The sequence below is a fragment of the Pseudophryne corroboree genome, unplaced genomic scaffold (assembly GCF_028390025.1).
Source record: "Pseudophryne corroboree isolate aPseCor3 unplaced genomic scaffold, aPseCor3.hap2 scaffold_225, whole genome shotgun sequence".
NCBI classification, from domain to species: Eukaryota; Metazoa; Chordata; class Amphibia; order Anura; family Myobatrachidae; genus Pseudophryne; species Pseudophryne corroboree.
This window is the reverse complement of record NW_026968900.1, coordinates 787,602-807,993: the sequence shown is the minus strand read 5'-3', so window position 1 is coordinate 807,993 and position 20,392 is coordinate 787,602. Positions and strand designations below refer to the sequence as shown.

General features: G+C 46.9%; 11 non-coding genes and 1 pseudogene across 11 annotated transcripts; 9 read left to right on the top strand and 3 right to left on the bottom strand.

The window, feature by feature from the left end:
* Positions 1 to 248: 248 nt before the first annotated feature.
* LOC135009046 (U1 spliceosomal RNA) lies at positions 249 to 412 on the top strand. The gene has a single exon (XR_010208636.1). It is a non-coding gene; the product is annotated as a U1 spliceosomal RNA (small nuclear RNA).
* Positions 413 to 564: 152 nt separating this feature from the next.
* Positions 565 to 727, top strand: LOC135009137 (U1 spliceosomal RNA). Its single transcript, XR_010208723.1, has one exon. It is a non-coding gene; the product is annotated as a U1 spliceosomal RNA (small nuclear RNA).
* A 675-nt stretch (positions 728 to 1,402) lies between these two features.
* Positions 1,403 to 1,566, top strand: LOC135009074 (U1 spliceosomal RNA). The gene has a single exon (XR_010208663.1). It is a non-coding gene; the product is annotated as a U1 spliceosomal RNA (small nuclear RNA).
* A 152-nt stretch (positions 1,567 to 1,718) lies between these two features.
* On the top strand, positions 1,719 to 1,881 carry LOC135009190 (U1 spliceosomal RNA). The gene has a single exon (XR_010208766.1). It is a non-coding gene; the product is annotated as a U1 spliceosomal RNA (small nuclear RNA).
* A 10,332-nt stretch (positions 1,882 to 12,213) lies between these two features.
* Positions 12,214 to 12,376, bottom strand: LOC135009136 (U1 spliceosomal RNA). Its single transcript, XR_010208722.1, has one exon. It is a non-coding gene; the product is annotated as a U1 spliceosomal RNA (small nuclear RNA).
* A 152-nt stretch (positions 12,377 to 12,528) lies between these two features.
* On the bottom strand, positions 12,529 to 12,692 carry LOC135009035 (U1 spliceosomal RNA). Its single transcript, XR_010208625.1, has one exon. It is a non-coding gene; the product is annotated as a U1 spliceosomal RNA (small nuclear RNA).
* A 593-nt stretch (positions 12,693 to 13,285) lies between these two features.
* LOC135009235 (U1 spliceosomal RNA) lies at positions 13,286 to 13,413 on the bottom strand (annotated as a pseudogene).
* Positions 13,414 to 13,557: 144 nt separating this feature from the next.
* Positions 13,558 to 13,673, top strand: LOC135009261 (U5 spliceosomal RNA). The gene has a single exon (XR_010208820.1). It is a non-coding gene; the product is annotated as a U5 spliceosomal RNA (small nuclear RNA).
* Positions 13,674 to 13,943: 270 nt separating this feature from the next.
* Positions 13,944 to 14,059, top strand: LOC135009270 (U5 spliceosomal RNA). Its single transcript, XR_010208828.1, has one exon. It is a non-coding gene; the product is annotated as a U5 spliceosomal RNA (small nuclear RNA).
* Positions 14,060 to 14,323: 264 nt separating this feature from the next.
* On the top strand, positions 14,324 to 14,439 carry LOC135009252 (U5 spliceosomal RNA). The gene has a single exon (XR_010208811.1). It is a non-coding gene; the product is annotated as a U5 spliceosomal RNA (small nuclear RNA).
* Positions 14,440 to 14,713: 274 nt separating this feature from the next.
* On the top strand, positions 14,714 to 14,829 carry LOC135009247 (U5 spliceosomal RNA). The gene has a single exon (XR_010208806.1). It is a non-coding gene; the product is annotated as a U5 spliceosomal RNA (small nuclear RNA).
* A 275-nt stretch (positions 14,830 to 15,104) lies between these two features.
* Positions 15,105 to 15,220, top strand: LOC135009275 (U5 spliceosomal RNA). The gene has a single exon (XR_010208833.1). It is a non-coding gene; the product is annotated as a U5 spliceosomal RNA (small nuclear RNA).
* Positions 15,221 to 20,392: the final 5,172 nt, after the last annotated feature.

Below are 20,392 nucleotides of genomic sequence, written 5' to 3'. Positions count from 1 at the left end.
CGTATGCAAATCCGTCTTCTGCAGAACTTCCCCCAGGAATGCTTGCACTAGTTGTTGCATTTGGTTTGTTGTTTGGGGGTGCTTCAGTATTAGGCAGCCTTCTGCCCTCCCATGTTCATCTGAAAATATGTGTTCTCCCTGCAGTTGTTGTCCCCAGATGAGAGTTCCCTTGTGCTGCCTCAGTTGAATCTCCTTTACTTGACAGAGATGTGCATGAGCAGCGGCCCTCCCCAGCCCTATCCCAAATCATACTTATTTTGCATAGGAGATACCATGGTCATGAAGATTGTTCTCCCAGGGTGAGGTTCATTCATTGCATTTTGGGTATGCTGACCCCTGTGATTTACCCAAATGTGGGAAACTCGACTGCATTATTTGTGGTAGTGGGGGACTGTGTTTGTGCTTTCCTCTGGTCAGCTCTGTTAAAACTCAGATTTCTTTGTCTCAGATTTTCCTCTAGCCTTGTTCTTCTTTCGAGAGTTCCCTTGTGCTGCCTCAGTTGGATCTCCTTCACTTGACAGGGGGGTGCCCGAGCAGCGACTCTCCCCAGCTCTAGCCCAACTCCTACTTACCTGCCAGGTGAGATACTATGATCAGGAAGGTGCTTCTCCCAGGGCAAGGCTCACCCATTGCACTCTGGGTGTGCTGCTCCTACGATTTCCCCAAATGTGGGACACTTGACTGCATAATTTGTGTTTCCTCTGGTCGGCTCTCGTATAATTCAGATCTCTTTGTCTCAGGTCTTTCTCCAGCCTAGTTTGCTGTCTGTTTCCACTTCTTTTATCTTGAGCCCCTCCCTTCTATACCCTTGTGCACTATCCTGACTTCTCCTCCCGTCTGCTTACTTTGTGCCTTCCAATGCACAATGCAAACTACAGGTAGTGCTGCAGGGCCCACACAATCTTTTACTTGCCTTAAAGAGCAGCTCTGGAGCTGTTACAGTGCCCAGCTGCTGCAAGAAATCAGCTTGAATGCTTCAGGGGATGGGGCATGGCCAACATGAGCCCCACACCAAAGGTGGGTGGGGGTGTTTAATGCGAACTAGGGGTAATCCAAGCACCGCAAAAGGCCGCCATGCCCTGCACGCCCCTTTTCTCTTTTCATATGCAGATGAGGGTTGAAGCCAACTTTGACCCACTGCTTGGATGACATCACCATATGCAAATCCATCTCCTGCAGGCCTTGCCCCAGGAATGCTTGCACTAGTTGTTGCATTTGGTTTGTTGTTTGGGGGTGCTTCAGTATTAGGCAGCCTTCTGCCCTCCCATGTTCATCTGAAAATATGTGTTCTCCCTGCAGTTGTTGTCCCCAGATGAGAGTTCCCTTGTGCTGCCTCAGTTGAATCTCCTTTACTTGACAGAGATGTGCCTGAGCAGCGGCCCTCCCAGCCCTATCCCAAATCATACTTATTTTGCATAGGAGACACCATGGTCATGAAGATTGTTCACCCAGGGTGAGGTTCATTCATTGCATTCTGGGTATGCTGACCCCTGTGATTTCCCCAAATGTGGGAAACTCGCCTGCATTTTTTGTGGTAGTGGGGGACTGTGTTTGTGTTTTCCTCTGGTCAGCTCTGGTAAAAGTCAGATTTCTTTGTCTCATATATTCCTCTAGCCTTGTTCTTCTTTCGAGAGTTCCCTTGTGCTGCCTCAGTTGGATCTCCTTCACTTGACAGGGGGGTGCCCGAGCAGTGACCCTCCCCAGCTCTAGCCCAACTCCTACTTACCTGCCAGGTGAGATACTATGATCATGAAGGTGCTTCTCCCAGGGCAAGGCTCACCCATTGCACTCTGGGTGTGCTGCTCCTGTGATTTCCCCAAATGTGGGAAACTTGATTGCATAATTTGTGTTTCCCCTGGTCGGCTCTCGTATAATTCAGATCTCTTTGTCTCAGGTCTCTCTCCAGCCTAGTTTGCTGTCTGTTTCCACTTCTCTTTTCTGGAGCCACTCCCTTCTATGCCCTTGCGCACTATCCTGACTTCTCCCGTCTGCTTACTTTGTGCCTTCCAACGCACAATGCGAACTACAGGTAGTGCTGCAGGGCCCACACCCTTTTAGTTGCCTTACAGAGCAGCTCTGGAGCTGTTACAGTGCCCAGCTGCTGCAAGAAATCAGCTTGAATGCTTCAGGGGCTGGGGCATAGCCAACATGAGCCCCACACCAAAGGAGGGTGGGGGTGTTTAATGCGAACTAGGGGTCATCCAAGCACCGCAAAAGGCCGCCATGCCCTGCATGCCCCTTTTCTCTTTTCATATGCAGATGAGGGTTCCAGCCAACTTTGGCCCACTGCTTGGATGACATCACCGTATGCAAATCCGTCTGCTGCAGACCTTCCCCCAGGAATGCTTGTACTAGTTGTTGCATATGGTTTGATATTTGATGGTGCTTCAGTATTAGGCAGCCTTCCGCCCTCCCATGTTCATCTGAAAAGATGTGGTCTCCCTGCAGTTGTTGTCCCCAGACGAGAGTTCCCTTGTGCTTCCTCAGTTGAATCTCCTTAACTTGATGGGGGAGGGGCTGCCCGAGCAGCCACCCTCCCCAGCCCTATCCCAACTCATACTTATTTTGCATATGAGATCTCTTGATCATGAAGATTGTTCTCACAGGGTGAAGTTCATCCATTATATTTTAAAATAGGAAGGTACAAATTACATATTTGAATTGCATCTATGTGCTGGATTCAAATGTCCCCCCCCCCCTTCCTTTCTCAATTGTGCCCATCAGCAGCTATTCTAAGGTTGCTGCCAATGGGTGTGACACATTAATTTCTTCTGTGGGGTACACAGGACTCCACAAGGATTCACATTGGGGTGTAGAGTAGGAACTTGATCTGAGGCACCAACCGACTCAAAGCTTTTGACTGTTCCCAAGATGCTCAGCGCATCCTCCTCTATAACCCCGCTTCCATGAACAGGGAGCTCAGTTTGTAGTTGGTGCCTTCAGTAGCAGGCCACTTAACAGGGGCCTGCCTCAGGAAGCCAATTCTTAGCTATTCATTCTGACAAGAAAAGAAGAACTTGTTTTATGAGAATCTACAAGGGCTGCAGCAGGCTAGGTCTAATAGACATCTTTACTGCAGCTTCATCACTCCCAGCGGCGCTGTATACTCCCGTGCCCTGGTTGCTGGGTCACTGCAGCGGAGGCTCCGGTTTCTTCCTAAGGTCAGTCACACACACACCGCCCTTCCGGATCACGAGGCCGCTGATGAAGGGGAGCGTGGCCGTAGGGGGTGGACCGTGTGCGCACTGGCGTGGACACTGATTACTGGGCAGCCGCTCCACGAGCCACCAGGTACAGTTAAGGAGCACAGGTCTGGGGGTTTTTCTCCTATATTAAACCAATTTTGTACTGCCCGCAGCGCATTGTGATAGGTAATAGGGCCTGATTCAGGTTGGATTGCAATCACAATAAGTGATCCAACTGCAAAAATTGCTAAGAGCATACGCATGTGCCTGCATTTTCTGCGGCACCCCGCAGAGAATGCGATCGCCTCTGCCTGTCAATCGGGGCAGGGGGGGAGAGGGGGGTCAGCAACACTCCATTTCCAAGTCAGGGATGGAGCGGTGCGGGGGCAAGGCTTCAAAATGGGGTCTGCAATGGAGGAGACACAGGGGGCGTGGTCACAGCAGCTGTATGACATCACATTCAGCCGCTGTGATCACAAAAATGGTGGCGGCTTCCTGCGCGCACATACAGTCTGCACCAGCAGGAGGCTACACCATTTTTTATGATCACGCTGAACTGCAGTGCGACTGCAATTACAGCATGGTCAAGAAGGGAGGCGTCATGCTGGGTGGCCATAAGAGATGAGCGGGTTCGGTTCCTCGGAATCCGAACCCGCCCGAACTTCACCCTTTTTTGCTCGGGTCCGAGCAGACTCGGATCCTCTCGCCTTGCTCGGTTAACCCGAGCGCGCCCGAACGTCATCATCCCGCTGTCGGATTCTCACGAGACTTGGATTCTATATAAGGAGCCGCGCGTCGCCGCCATTTTCACACGTGCATTGAGATTGATAGGGAGAGGACGTGGCTGGCGTCCTCTCCGTTTAGATTAGAAGATAGAGACGAGTGACATTTGATTTACTACTAATTTGGGGAGCAGTTGAACTTGTCAGGAGTACTCAGTAGTGCAGAGTTTTGCTGATAGTGACCACCAGTTTTATTATTTATAATCCGTTCTCTGCCTGAAAAAAAAACGATACACATACCATATCTGTGCTCAGCCTCAGTGTGCTGCATGATATATCATCTATGTATATCTGACTGTGCTGAGTGCTCACTGCTCACACAGCTTAATTGTGGGGGAGACTGGGGAGCAGTTATAGCAGGAGTACAGTGCACACTTTTGCTGCCAGTGTGACCACCAGTATATTGTCTGCCTGAAAAAGTTAAACACTCCTGTGGTGTTTTTTTTTTATTCTATAAATGCATTCTGCTGACAGTGTCCAGCAGGTCCGTCATACATATATTATATAAATATTTACCTGCAGTAGTGTTATATTTTTTTTTTCATCTTTATCATCTCTATATTAGCAGACGCAGTACGGTAGTCCACGGCTGTGGCTATCTCTGTGTCGTCAGTGCTCGTCCATAATTGTATACCTACCTACCTGTGGTGGTTTTTTTTTTTCTATCTTCTTCATACTAGTAGTTTAGGAGTCTACTGACAGTGTCCACCAGGTCCATCATTATATTATATACCTACAGTAGTAATATATTTATTATATTATCTATACTAGCAGACGCAGTACGGTAGTCCACGGCTGTGGCTATCTCTGTGTCGTCAGTGCTCGTCCATAATTGTATACCTACCTACCTGTGGTGGGTTTTTTTTTTATCTTCTTCATACTAGTAGTTTAGCAGTCTGCTGACAGTGTCCACCAGGTCCGTCATTATATTATATACCTACAGTAGTAATATATTTATTATATTATCTATACTAGCAGATGCAGTACGGTAGTCCACGGCTGTACCTACCTCTGTGTCGTCAGTGCTCGTCCATAATTGTATACCTACCTGTGGTGGGGTTTTTTTTTCTATCTTCTTCATACTAGTAGTTTAGGAGTCTGCTGACAGTGTCCACCAGGTCCGTCATTATATTATATACCTACAGTAGTAATATATTTAGTATATTATCTATACTAGCAGACGCAGTACGGTAGTCCACGGCTGTACCTACCTCTGTGTCGTCACTCGTCCATAATTGTATACCTAACTGTGGTGTTTTTTTTTTTCTATCTTCTTCATACTAGTAGTTTAGCAGTCTGCTGACAGTGTCCACCAGGTCCGTCATTATATTATATATACCTACAGTAGTTATATATATTTTTTTTTATATCATTAATTATCATCTCTATACTAGCAGACGCAGTACGGTAGGCCACGGCTGTGGCTATCTCTGTGTCGTCAGTGCTCGTCCATAATTGTATACCTACCTACCTGTGGTGGAAGTTTTTTTCTATCTTCTTCATACTAGTAGTTTAGCAGTCTGCTGACAGTGTCCACCAGGTCCGTCATTATATTATATATACCTACAGTAGTTATATATATATTTTTTTTTATATCATTAATTATCATCTCTATACTAGCAGACGCAGTACGGTAGTCCACGGCTGTAGCTACCTCTGTGTCGTCAGTCACTCGTCATCCATAAGTATACTAGTATCCATCCATCTCCATTGTTTACCTGAGGTGCCTTTTAGTTGTGCCTATTAAAATATGGAGAACAAAAATGTTGAGGTTCCAAAAATAGGGAAAGATCAAGATCCACTTCCACCTCGTGCTGAAGCTGCTACCACTAGTCATGGCCGAGACGATGAAATTCCATCAACGTCGTCTGCCAAGGCCGATGCCCAATGTCATAGTACAGAGCATGTAAAATCCAAAACACAAAAGATCAGTAAAAAAATGACTCAAAAATCTAAATAAAAATCGTCGGAGGAGAAGCGTAAACTTGCCAATATGCCATTTACCACACGGAGTGGCAAGGAACGGCTGAGGCCCTGGCCTATCTTCATGGCTAGTGGTTCAGCTTCACATGAGGATGGAAGCACTCAGCTTCTCGCTAGAAAAATGAAAAGACTTAAGCTGGCAAAAGCACAGCAAAGAACTGTGCGTTCTTCAAAATCACAAATCCACAAGGAGAGTCCAATTGTGTCGGTTGCGATGCCTGACCTTCCCAACACTGGACGTGAAGAGCATGCACCTTCCACCATTTGCACGCCCCCTGCAAGTGCTGGAAGGAGCACCCGCAGTCCAGTTCCTGATAGTCAGATTGAAGATGTCAGTGTTGAAGTACACCAGGATGAGGAGAATATGGGTGTTGCTGGCGCTGGGGAGGAAATTGACAAGGAGGATTCTGATGGTGAGGTGGTTTGTTTAAGTCAGGCACCCGGCGAGACACCTGTTGTCCGTGGGAAGAATATGGCCATTGACATGCCTGGTGAAAATACCCAAAAAATCAGCTCTTCGGTGTGGAAGTATTTCAACAGAAATGCGGACAACAGGTGTCAAGCCGTGTGTTGCCTTTGTCAAGCTGTAATAAGTAGGGGTAAGGACGTTAACCACCTCGGAACATCCTCCCTTATACGTCACCTGCAGCGCATTCATCATAAGTCAGTGACAAGTTCAAAAACTTTGGGCGACAGCGGAAGCAGTCCACTGACCAGTAAATCCCTTCCTCTTGTAACCAAGCTCACGCAAACCACCCCACCAACTCCCTCAGTGTCAATTTCCTCCTTCCCCAGGAATGCCAATAGTCCTGCAGGCCATGTCACTGGCAATTCTGACGAGTTCTCTCCTGCCTGGGATTCCTCCGATGCATCCTTGAGTGTAACGCCTACTGCTGCTGGCGCTGCTGTTGTTGCTGCTGGGAGTCGATGGTCATCCCAGAGGGGAAGTCGTAAGACCACTTTTACTACTTCCACCAAGCAATTGACTGTCCAACAGTCCTTTGCGAGGAAGATGAAATATCACAGCAGTCATCCTGCTGCAAAGCGGATAACTGAGGCCTTGGCATCCTGGGCAGTGAGAAACGTGGTTCCGGTATCCATCATTACTTCAGAGCCAACTATAGACTTGATTGAGGTACTGTGTCCCCGGTACCAAATACTATCTAGGTTCCATTTCTCTAGGCAGGCGATACCGAAAATGTACACAGACCTCAGAAAAAGACTCACCAGTGTCCTAAAAAATGCAGTTGTACCCAATGTCCACTTAACCACGGACATGTGGACAAGTGGAGCAGGGCAGACTCAGGACTATATGACTGTGACAGCCCACTGGGTAGATGTATTGACTCCCGCCGCAAGAACAGCAGCGGCGGCACCAGTAGCAGCATCTCGCAAACGCCAACTCTTTCCTAGGCAGGCTACGCTTTGTATCACCGCTTTCCAGAATACGCACACAGATGAAAACCTCTTACGGCAACTGAGGAAGATCATCACAGAATGGCTTACCCCAATTGGACTCTCCTGTGGATTTGTGGCATCGGACAACGCCAGCAATATTGTGCGTGCATTATATCTGGGCAAATTCCAGCACGTCCCATGTTTTGCACATACCTTGAATTTGGTGGTGCAGAATTATTTAAAAAACGACAGGGGCGTGCAAGAGATGCTGTCGGTGGCCACAAGAATTGCGGGACACTTTCGGCGTACAGGCACCACGTACAGAAGACTGGAGCAACACCAAAAACGCCTGAACCTGCCCTGCCATCATCTGAAGCAAGAAGTGGAAACGAGGTGGAATTCAACCCTCTATATGCTTCAGAGGATGGAGGAGCAGCAAAAGGCCATTCAAGCCTATACATCTGACCACGATATAGGAGGTGGAATGCACCTGTCTCAAGCGCAGTGGAGAATGATTTCAACGTTGTGCAAGGTTCTGCAACCTTTTGAACTTGCCACACGTGAAGTCAGTTCAGACACTGCCAGCCTGAGTCAGGTCATTCCCGTCATCAGGCTTTTGCAGAAGAAGCTGGAGACATTGAAGGAGGAGCTAAGACAGAGCGATTCCGCTAGGCATGTGGGACTTGTGGATGGAGCCCTTCATTCGCTTAACCAGGATTCACGGGTGGTCAATCTGTTGAAATCAGAGCACTACATTTTGGCCACCGTGCTCGATCCTAGATTTAAAACCTACGTTGTATCTCTCTTTCCGGCAAACACAAGTCTGCAGGGGTTCAAAGACCTGCTGGTGGGAAAATTATCAAGTGAAGCGGAACTTGATCGGTCAACAGCTCCTCCTTCACAGTCTCCCGCAATTGGGGGTGCGAGGAAAAGGCTCAGAATTCCGAGCCCACCCGCTGGCGGTGATGCAGGGCAGTCTGGAGCGACTGCTGATGCTGACATCTGGTCCGGACTGAAGGACCTGCCAACGATTACGGACATGTCGTCTACTGTCACTGCATATGATTCTCTCACCATTGAAAGAATGGTGGAGGATTATATGAGTGACCGCATCCAAGTAGGCACGTCAGACAGTCCGTACGTATACTGGCAGGAAAAAGAGGCAATTTGGAGGCCCTTGCACAAACTGGCTTTATTCTACCTAAGTTGCCCTCCCACAAGTGTGTACTCCGAAAGAGTGTTTAGTGCCGCCGCTCACCTTGTCAGCAATCGGCGTACGAGGTTACTTCCAGAAAATGTGGAGAAGATGATGTTCATTAAAATGAATTATAATCAATTGCTCCGTGGAGACATTGACCAGCAGCAATTGCCTCCACAAAGTATACAGGGAGCTGAGATGGTGGATTCCAGTGGGGACGAATTGATAATCTGTGAGGAGGGGGATGTACACGGTGATGAATCGGAGGATGATGATGAGGTGGACATCTTGCCTCTATAGAGCCAGTTTGTGCAAGGAGAGATTTATTGCTTCTTTTTTGGTGGGGGTCCAAACCAACCCGTCATTTCAGTCACAGTCGTGTGGCAGACCCTGTCACTGAAATGATGGGTTGGTTAAAGTGTGCATGTCCTGTTTATACAACATAAGGGTGGGTGGGAGGGCCCAAGGCAATTCCACCTTGCACCTCTTTTTTCTTTTATTTTTCTTTGCGTCATGTGCTGTTTGGGGAGTGATTTTTGGAAGGGCCATCCTGCGTGACACTGCAGTGCCACTCCTAGATGGGCCAGGTGTTTGTGTCGGCCACTTGGGTCGCTGAGCTTAGTCACACAGCTACCTCATTGCGCCTCTTTTTTTCTTTGCGTCATGTGCTGTTTGGGGAGTGTTTTTTGGAAGGGCCATCCTGCGTGACACTGCAGTGACACTCCTAGATGGGCCAGGTGTTTGTGTCGTCCACTTGGGTCGCTGAGCTTAGTCACACAGCTACCTCATTGCGCCACTTTTTTTCTTTGCGTCATGTGCTGTTTGGGGAGTGTTTTTTGGAAGGGCCATCCTGCGTGACACTGCAGTGCCACTCCTAGATGGGCCAGGTGTTTGTGTCGGCCACTTGGGTCGCTGAGCTTAGTCACACAGCTACCTCATTGCGCCTCTTTTTTTCTTTGCGTCATGTGCTGTTTGGGGAGTGTTTCTGGAAGGGCCATCCTGCGTGACACTGCAGTGCCACTCCTAGATGGGCCAGGTGTTTGTGTCGGCCACTTGGGTCGCTGAGCTTAGTCACACAGCTACCTCATTGCGCCTCTTTTTTTCTTTGCGTCATGTGCTGTTTGGGGAGTGTTTTTTGGAAGGGCCATCCTGCGTGACACTGCAGTGCCACTCCTAGATGGGCCAGGTGTTTGTGTCGGCCACTTGGGTCGCTGAGCTTAGTCACACAGCTACCTCATTGCGCCTCTTTTTTTCTTTGCGTCATGTGCTGTTTGGGGAGTGTTTTTTGGAAGGGCCATCATGCGTGACACTGCAGTGCCACTCCTAGATGGGCCAGGTGTTTGTGTCGGCCACTTGGGTCACTGAGCTTAGTCATCCAGCGACCTCGTTGCAAATTTTAGGACTAAAAATAATATTGTGAGGTGTGAGGTGTTAAGAATAGACTGAAAATTAGTGGAAATTATGGTTATTGAGGTTAATAATACTTTGGGATCAAAATGACTCCCAAATTCTATGATTTAAGCTGTTTTTTAGGGTTTTTTGAAAAAAACACCCGAATCCAAAACACACCCGAATCCGACAAAAAAAATTCGGTGAGGTTTAGCCAAAACGCGTTCGAACCCAAAACACGGCCGCGGAACCGAACCCAAAACCAAAACACAAAACCCGAAAAATTTCCGGTGCACATCTCTAGTGGCCATGCCATGTCACTGTGCAGGAGCCAGCACCGCTCACACACTAGTCCCCGGTGCAGCCCCCAACCCCCGGGACACCCGGAGCAACAAAATGTAGATTCAGGCCACCAGGCCACGCCCCTACCTATGAAACCATGCCTCCTTTTTACCATTGCGCTGCTTATCTGCGCGCACTGCATTACAATCTCCCTCGCCACCTCTCTGGGTGTCACCAGTGATAGTGACACCTCTGCCATGCTTGTAGCAGCTGGTCCTAAGATCTACACCTCAAGCCCTGAGTGTTTGCCCTTGTGACTTGTTGATCATCATAGCAAAGCAGATGCTTACAGAAAACTGCAGGGGCTTAGATTGAAAATAAAAAAAATTGATGGGTATAAGGTAGAGAGGAGCGGGTTCGGTTCTCCGAGAACCGAATTCCCCACGAACCCCACGAACTCCTCCTCCGAGGCAGGCTCGGTTGTTCCCGCCTGACTCGGAAAACCTGAACAAGGGAAAATGTCATCATCCCGCTGTCGGATTCTCGCGAGATTCGGATTCCATATAAAGAGCTGCGCGTTGCCGCCATTTTTACTCGTGCATTGAAGAGAGAGCGGAGAGGACGTGGTTATGTTCTCTCAGTGGAAATCTCAATATCAGTGCTCAGTATCAGTGGATACTTATTGCTGCTCAGTAATACTAGTAGTGTGTCTCTCCTGCTCAGTGTCAGTTCTCAGTAGTATCCTCATCAGTGCTCAGTATCACTGCTCATTGTCTTGTGCTGCATTGTTGTGCTCAGCATACTACAGTACATTACTAATAGTCCAGTGCTGCATCTTGCTGCTCAGTGTCAGTTCTAGTATCCTCATCAGTGCTCACTATCACTGCTCAATGCATTGTGGTGTTCTGTATACTACAGTAACATAGTAATATAGTAACATATAGTAACATAGTTTTTGAGGTTGAATAGAGGCAAATTGCCCATCGTGTTCAACCTGTTTTAAGTTGTGATGATTCTACATACTTGCTGAATAATGTTTTATGACTAGTTAGCTACTACAACTCATGTTACCCCCGGATTAACCATGTTGATATTTTAAGTATTATAACCTTGGATAGCTTTTTCATTCAGAAATGTATCCATTCCTTTTTTAAATCCAATTACAGAGTCCGCCATTACCACCTTCCCTGGCAGGGAATTCCACATCCTGATTGCCCTAACAGTGAAGATCATAGTATCTCACCTGGCAGGTAAGTAGGAGTTGGGCCAGAGCTGTGGAGGATTGCTGCTCGGGCACCCCCTGTCAAATGGGTTTGGGATAGGGCTGGGATAGGGCTGGGAGGGCCGCTGCTCAGGCACATCTCTGTCAAGTAAAGGAGATTCAACTGAGGCAGCACAAGGGAACTCTCATCTGGGGACAACAACTGCAGGGAGAACACATATTTTCAGATGAACATGGGAGGGCAGAAGGCTGCCTAATACTGAAGCACCCCCAAACAACAAACCAAATGCAACAACTAGTGCAAGCATTCCTGGGGCAAGGCCTGCAGCAGATGGATTTGCATATGGTGATGTCATCCAAGCAGTGGGTCAAAGTTGGCTTCAACCCTCATCTGCATATGAAAAGAGAAAAGGGGCGTGCAGGGCATGGCGGCCTTTTCCGGTGCTTGGATTACCCCTAGTTCGCATTAAACACCCCCACCCACCTTTGGTGTGGGGCTCATGTTGGCCATGCCCCATCCCCTGAAGCATTCAAGCTGATTTCTTGCAGCAGCTGGGCACTGTAACAGCTCCAGAGCTGCTCTTTAAGGCAAGTAAAAGATTGTGTGGGCCCTGCAGCACTACCTGTAGTTTGCATTGTGCATTGGAAGGCACAAAGTAAGCAGACGGGAGGAGAAGTCAGGATAGTGCACAAGGGTATAGAAGGGAGGGGCTCAAGATAAAAGAAGTGGAAACAGACAGCAAACTAGGCTGGAGAAAGACCTGAGACAAAGAGATCTGAATTATACGAGAGCCGACCAGAGGAAACACAAATTATGCAGTCAAGTGTCCCACATTTGGGGAAATCGTAGGAGCAGCACACCCAGAGTGCAATGGGTGAGCCTTGCCCTGGGAGAAGCACCTTCCTGATCATAGTATCTCACCTGGCAGGTAAGTAGGAGTTGGGCTAGAGCTGGGGAGGGTCGCTGCTCGGGCACCCCCCTGTCAAGTGAAGGAGATCCACCTGAGGCAGCACAAGGGAACTCTCGAAAGAAGAACAAGGCTAGAGGAAAATCTGAGACAAAGAAATCTGAGTTTTAACAGAGCTGACCAGAGGAAAGCACAAACACAGTCCCCCACTACCACAAATAATGCAGTCGAGTTTCCCACATTTGGGTAAATCACAGGGGTCAGCATACCCAAAATGCAATGAATGAACCTCACCCTGGGAGAACAATCTTCATGACCATGGTATCTCCTATGCAAAATAAGTATGATTTGGGATAGGGCTGGGGAGGGCCGCTGCTCATGCACATCTCTGTCAAGTAAAGGAGATTCAACTGAGGCAGCACAAGGGAACTCTCATCTGGGGACAACAACTGCAGGGAGAACACATATTTTCAGATGAACATGGGAGGGCAGAAGGCTGCCTAATACTGAAGCACCCCCAAACAACAAACCAAATGCAACAACTAGTGCAAGCATTCCTGGGGGAAGTTCTGCAGAAGACGGATTTGCATACGGTGATGTCATCCAAGCAGTGGGCCAAAGTTGGCTGGAACCCTCATCTGCATATGAAAAGAGAAAAGGGGTATGCAGGGCATGGCGGCCTTTTGCGGCGCTTGGATGACCCTTAGTTCGCATTAAACACCCCCACCCTCCTTCGGTGTGGGGCTCATGTTGGCCATGCCCCATCCCCTGAAGCATTCAAGCTGATTTCTTGCAGCAGCTTGGCACTGTATCAGCTCCAGAGCTGCTCTGTAAGGCAAGTAAAAGGGTGTGGGCCCTGCAGCACTACCTGTAGTTTGCATTGTGCATTGGAAGGCACAAAGTAAGCAGACAGGAGGAGAAGTCAGGATAGTGCACAAGGGTATAAAAGCGAGTTTCCCACATTTGGGAAAATCACAGGGGTCAGCATACCCAGAATGCAATGAATGAACTTCACCCTGGGAGAACAATCTTCATGACCATGGTATCTCCTATGCAAAATAAGTATGATTTGGGATAGGGCTGGGGAGGGCCGCTGCTCAGGCACATCTCTGTCAAGTAAAGGAGATTCAACTGAGGCAGCACAAGGGAACTCTCATCTGGGGACAACAACTGCAGGGAGAACACATATTTTCAGATAAAAATCTTGGTCATGCTCTGGTTTCTCTTCAGAACGAACAAATCTTTCGCCTTTTATTAAAGATTTCCGTGGAGAGGAGCAAAACCGAGTTTTATCTCAATTTTTGCATGCCCCATCTTTTTGGGGTTTCTTTTATCGGTTTAAAGATAGAATGAGTGTGCTTTAATGTAAGCTCATTTGCATAGAAATGACAGTAAATGTTTGTTTCTTTTCAAACAGAACTTTCTTGACCATGCTACTTGCTTGAAAGATCTGGGAGCACATGGAATACAGTACAAACCATGCTTATAGCAAGGAGAAGCCAGGTGAGAAATCTGCTTACTTTCAAGTTGGGCGCTCACTTTGATCTGAATGAGGACTGCTGGCACAGCATTTAGGCGACAGGTGGAATCTTGGTCATGCTCTGGTTTCTCTTCAGAACGAACAAATCTTTCGCCTTTTATTAAAGATTTCTGTGGAGAGGAGCAAAACTGAGTTTTATCTCAATTTTTGCATGCCCCATATTATTGGGGTTTCTTTTATCAGTTTCTTGTTAGCTTTAATGTAAGTTTATTTGCATAACAATGACTATAAATGTCTGTTTCTTTTCAAGCAGAACTTTCTTGACCATTCTAATTGCTTGAAAGATCTGGGAGCACATGGAAAAGAGTACAAACCATGCTTATAGCAAGGGGAAGCCTGGTGAGAAATCTGCTTTCTTTCTTTCAAATTGGGTGCTCACTTTGCGCTGAATGAGGACTGCTGGCATGGCACTCAGGCGACAGGTGGAATCTTAGTCATACTCTGGTTTCTCTTCAAAACGAACAGATCTTTCGCCTTTTACTAAAGATTTCCGTGGAGAGGAGCAAAACTGAGTTTTATCTCAATTTTTGCATGCTCCGTCTTATTGGGGTTTCTTTTATCGGTTTAAAGATAGAACGAGTGTGCTTTAATGTAAGCTCATTTGCATAGAAATGACAGTAAATGTTTGTTTCTTTTCAAACAGAACTTTCTTGACTATACTAATTGCTTGAAAGATCTGGGAGCACATGGAAAAGAGTACAAACCATGTTTATAGCAAGGGGAAGCCTGGTGAGAAATCTGCTTTCTTTCTTTCAAATTGGGTGCTCACTTTGAGCTGAATGAGGACTGCTGGCATGGCACTCAGGCGACAGGTGGAATCTTGGTCATGTTCTGGTTTCTCTTCAGAACGAACAAATCTTTCGCCTTTTACTAAAGATTTCCGTGGAGAGGAGCAAAACTGAGTTTTATCTCAATTTTTGCATGCCCCATCTTATTGGGGTTTTATTTTATCGGTTTAAAGATAGAACGAGTGTGCTTTAATGTAAGCTCATTTGCATAGAAATGACAGTAAATGTTTGTTTCTTTTCAAACAGAACTTTCTTGACCACACTAATTGCTTGAAAGATCTGGGAGCACATGGAAAAGAGTACAAACCATGTTTATAGCAAGGGGAAGCCTGGTGAGAAATCTGCTTTCTTTCATTCAAATTGGGTGCTCACTTTCAGCTGAATGAGAACTGCTGGCATGGCACTCAGGCGACAGGTGGAATCTTGGTCATGCTCTGGTTTCTCTTCAGAACTAACAAATATTTCGCCTTTTATTAAAGATTTCCGTGGAGAGGAGCAAAACTGAGTTTTATCTCAATTTTTGCATGCCCCATATTATTGGGGTTTCTTTTATCAGTTTAAAGACAGAACGAGTGTGCTTTCTTGTTAGCTTTAATGTAAGTTTATTTGCATAACAATGACAGTAAATGTTGTTTCTTTTCAAACAGAACTTTCTTGACCATGCTACTTGCTTAAAGGTCTGGGAGCACATGGAAAACAGTACAAACCATGCAGTATCACAAGAGCCTTTATTTGATCTTTCATGAAGATAGAGCAGAATTGAGGACACGTCAACAATTTCTGCCGAAGGTGGTTCATCTTTCCACATGGTGCCTTTGGCCACTGACACCTTCGTTGAGTCAAAGTCTCTGGCTGTGGTCAGAACTTTGAAAATGTATGTCACCAGAACGGTTCAGATTAGGAAAACAGAGGCTCTGTTTGTCCTGTATGCTCCCAACAGGATTTGGTGTCCTGCTTCCATGCAGACCATTATGCGCTGGATCTGTGGTAAGATTCAGCATGCTCGTTCCACGGCAGGATTGCCGTTACTGAAGTAGGTGAAGACCCATTCTACTAGAAAGGTGGGTTCATCCTTGGCAGCTGGTCGGGGAGTCTCGGCATTGCAACTTTGCCGAGCAGCTATTTAGTAAACACTTTTGCTAAGTTTTACAAGTTTGATACCTTGGCTGATGATAACCTTAAGTTGGGTCATTCGGTGCTGCAGAGTCGTACGCACTCTCCCACCCGTTCAAGAGCTTTGGTATAACCCCATGGTTCTTAATGTGACCCCAGCATCCTCTAGGTCGTATGAGAAAATAGGATTTTAATACCTACCGGTAAATCCTTTTCTCTTAGTCTGTAGAGGATGCTGGGCACCCGTCCCAGTCCATACTGTGTCTGCAGTTATTACTTGTGGTTATACACATGTTGTGTTATGGTTCTGGTCAGCTTTTTGCTGCAATTGTTCATGCCGTTGGCTTGTGTTCTGTTGAATGCCACGTTCTGCGGCATGTTTAAGGTGTGAGCTGGTAAGATGCTCACCTTAGTTTAACAATAAATCCTTTCCTCGAAATGTCCGTCTCCCTGGGCACAGTTCCTATAACTGGAGTCTGGAGGAGGGGCATAGAGGGAGGAGCCAGTTCACACCCTTTGAAAGTCTTAAAGTGCCCATGTCTCTTGCGGATCCCGTCTATACCCCATGGTTCTTAATGTGACCCCAGCATCCTCTACGGACTAAGAGAAAAGAATGCCCTTGCGCACTATCCTGACTTCTCCTCCCGTCTGCTTACTTTGTGCCTTCCAACGCACAATGCGAACTACAGGTGGTGCTGCAGGGCCCACACCCTTTTACTTGCCTTACAGAACAGCTCTGGAGCTGTTACAGTGCCCAGCTGCTGCAAGAAATCAGCTTGAATGCTTCAGGGGATGGGGCATGGCCAACATGAGCCCCACACCAAAGGAGGGTGGGGGTGTTTAATGTGAACTAGGGGTCATCCAAGCACTGCAAAAGGCCGCCATGCCCTGCATGCCCCTTTTCTCTTTTCATATGCAGATGAGGGTTCCAGTCAACTTTGGCCCACTGCTTGGATAACATCACCGTATGCAAATCCGTCTGCTGCAGACCTTCCCCCAGGAATGCTTGTACTAGTTGTTGCATATGGTGCTTCAGTATTAGGCAGCCTTCCGCCCTCCCATGTTCATCTGAAAAGATGTGGTCTCCCTGCAGTTGTTGTCCCCAGACGAGAGTTCCCTTGTGCTTCCTCAGTTGAATCTCCTTAACTTGACGGGGGAGGTGCTGCCCGAGCAGCCCTCCCCAGCCCTATCCCAACTCATATTTATTTTGCATATGAGATCTCTTGATCATGAAGATTGTTCTCACAGGGTGAGGTTCATCCATTATATTTTAAAATAGGAAGGTACGAATTACATATTTGAATTGCATCTATGTGCTGGATTCAAATGTCCCCCCCCCCCCCCTTCCTTTCTCAATTGTGCCCGTCAGCAGCTATTCTAAGGTTGCTGCCAATGGGTGTGACACATTAATTTCTTCTGTGGGGTACACTGGACTCCACAAGGATTCACATTGGGGTGTAGAGTAGGATCTTGATCTGAGGCACCAACCGGCTCAAAGCTTTTGACTGTTCCCAAGAAGCTCAGTGCATTCTCCTCTATAACCCCGCTTCCATGAACAGGGAGCTCAGTTTGTAGTTGGTGCCTTCAGTAGCAGGCCAATTAACAGGGGCCTGCCTCAGGCAGCCTATTCTTAGCTATTAATTTTGACAAGAAAAGAAGAACTTGTTTTATGAGAATCTACAAGGGCTGCAGCAGGCTAGGTCTAATAGACATCTTTACTGCAGCTTCATCACTCCCAGCGGCGCTGTATACTCCCGTGCCCTGGTTGCTGGGTCACTGCAGCGGAGGCTCCGGTTTCATCCTAAGGTCAGTCACACACACACCACCCTTCCGGATCACGAGGCCGCTGCTGAAGGGGAGCGAGGCCGTAGGGGGTGGGCCGTGTGCGCACTGCGGTGGACACTGATTACTGGGCAGCCGCTCCACTAGCCACCAGGTACAGTTAAGGAGCACAGGTCTGGGGGTTTTTCTCCTATATTAACCCAATTTTGTACTGCCCGCAGCGCATTGTGATAGGTAATAGGGCCTGATTCAGGTTGGATTGCAATCACAATAAGCGATCCAACTGCAAAAATTGCTAAGAGCATACGCATGTGCCTGCATTTTCTGCGGCACCCCGCAGAGAATGTGATCGCCTCTGCCTGTCAATCGGGGCGGGGAAGGGGGGGAGAGGTGGGTCAGCAACACTCCATTTCCAAGTCAGGGATGGAGCGGTGCGGGGGCAAGGCTTCAAAATGGGGTCTGCAACGGAGGAGACACAGGGGGCGTGGTCACAGCGACTGTATGACATCACATTCAGCCGCTGTGATCACAAAAATGGTGGCGGCTTCCTGCGCGCACATACAGTCTGCACCAGCAGGAGCCTACACCATTTTTTATGATCACGCTGAACTGCAGTGCGACTGCAATTACAGCATGGTCAAGAAGGGAGGCGTCATGCTGGGTGGCCATGCCCTGTCACTTTGCAGGAGCCAGCACCGCTCACACACTAGTCCCCGGGTGCAGCCCCCAACCCCCGGGACACCCGGAGCAACAAAATGTAGATTCAGGCCACCAGGCCACGCCCCTACCTATGAAACCATGCCTCCTTTTTACCATTGCACTGCTTATCTGCGCGCACTGCATTACAATCTCCCTCGCCACCTCTCTGGGTGTCACCAGTGATAGTGACACCTCTGCCATGCTTGTAGCAGCTGGTCCTAAGATCTACGCCTCAAACCCTGAGTGTTTGCCCTTGTGACTTGTTGATCATCATAGCGAAGCAGATGCTTACAGAAAACTGCAGGGGCTTAGATTGAAAATAAAAAAATTGATAGGGTATAAGGTAGAGAGGAGCGGGTTCGGTTCTCCGAGAACCGAATTCCCCACGAACTCCACGTGGTTTACACTGGTCCGAGGCAGGCTCGGTTGTTCCCGCCTGACTCGGAAAACCTGAACAAGGGAAAATGTCATCATCCCGCTGTCGGATTCTCGCGAGATTCGGATTCCATATAAAGAGCTGCGCGTTGCTGCCATTTTTACTCGTGCATTGAAGAGAGAGCGGAGAGGACGTGGCTATGTTCTCTCAGTGGAAATCTCAATATCAGTGCTCAGTATCAGTGGTTACTTATTGCTGCTCAGTAATACTAGTAGTGTGTCTCTCCTGCTCAGTGTCAGTTCTCAGTAGTATCCTCATCAGTGCTCAGTATCACTGTTCATTGTCTTGTGCTGCATTGTGTTGCTCAGCATAATACAGTACATTACTAATAGTCCAGTGCTGCATCTTGCTGCTCAGTGTCAGTTCTAGTATCCTCATCAGTGCTCACTATCACTGCTCATTGCATTGTGGTGTTCTGTATACTACAATAACATAGTAATATAGTAACATAGTTTTTGAGGTTGAATAGAGGCAAATTGCCCATCGTGTTCAACCTGTTTTAAGTTGTGATGATTCTACATACTTGCTGAATAATGTTTTATGACTAGTTAGCTACTATAACTCATGTTACCCCCGGATTAACCATGTTGATATTTTAAGTATTATAACCTTGGATAGCTTTTTCATTCAGAAATGTATCCATTCCTTTTTTAAATCCAATTACAGAGTCCGCCATTACCACCTTCCCTGGCAGGGAATTCCACATCCTGATTGCCCTAACAGTGAAGAAACCTTTCCTCCATTGCGTTCTGAACTTTCCTCCAGTCGCAGCGAGTGACCACGTGTTCTTTTAATAAATAATTCCTCTGATAACTCTTTGTTATGTATCTTTACATATTTGAAGATATTAATAATATCTCCTCTTAGGCACCTCTTTTCTAGTGTATAAATATTCAGCCTAGTAAGTCTTTCCTTATAGTCCAGTACTTTAAGGCCTTTAATCAATTTAGTCTTCAGGATCTCTGACACTTCCATGAGCAGCAGAGTAGTGCAATGGAAGCATGCTGGGCCCATAACCCAGAGGTCGATTGATCGAAACTATCCTCTGCTATGTGCATTTTTTTTTTTATAATTAAAGTAATCAAAAACTGGGATTGATATTTTGGCACTTTTATTTTTACTTAAAGTACAATAACTTTTATCATTTTAATTTGTTTTAATAGTATATTGACAGCATTGTTTTCTTTAAAAAATCCACTTAATTTTCTTTACCCTATTACTGAAATGGTAATTGACAAAAACAAACTACATTGTCACCAGAAGAGCAATGCAAAATGTACAAGTGATATATGAAAATCATCTTCCATCTTGAATTTCAATGATGCATTGGGACAACAATTTGTGAGAAACATCTTCACCCATAAAGAAAGATTTTCTTAATTCCTTACCTGTGTGCTGATTAGATATCACCTTGTTTTCACATTAAACAGACTTCCCCATGAGGAAGCAGCAAGGATGCAGTGACGTTTCCTGGTGTCAACCTGTATTATTTCAGTAGACATTGAAATGAGGATGCATCTTTGATGCCTTTCCAATGAAGCAAGTTTAATTCAGTAATAGGTGAAAAACCATTCCTACAAAGGTGTTAATCAGAGACTTGGCTTTGTGGACACTTTTCAGAGAGCAAATTTGTTAGCATAAACATAAAATCAGAAAATGAAGAGCTGTTTAATCACTCAATTGGACT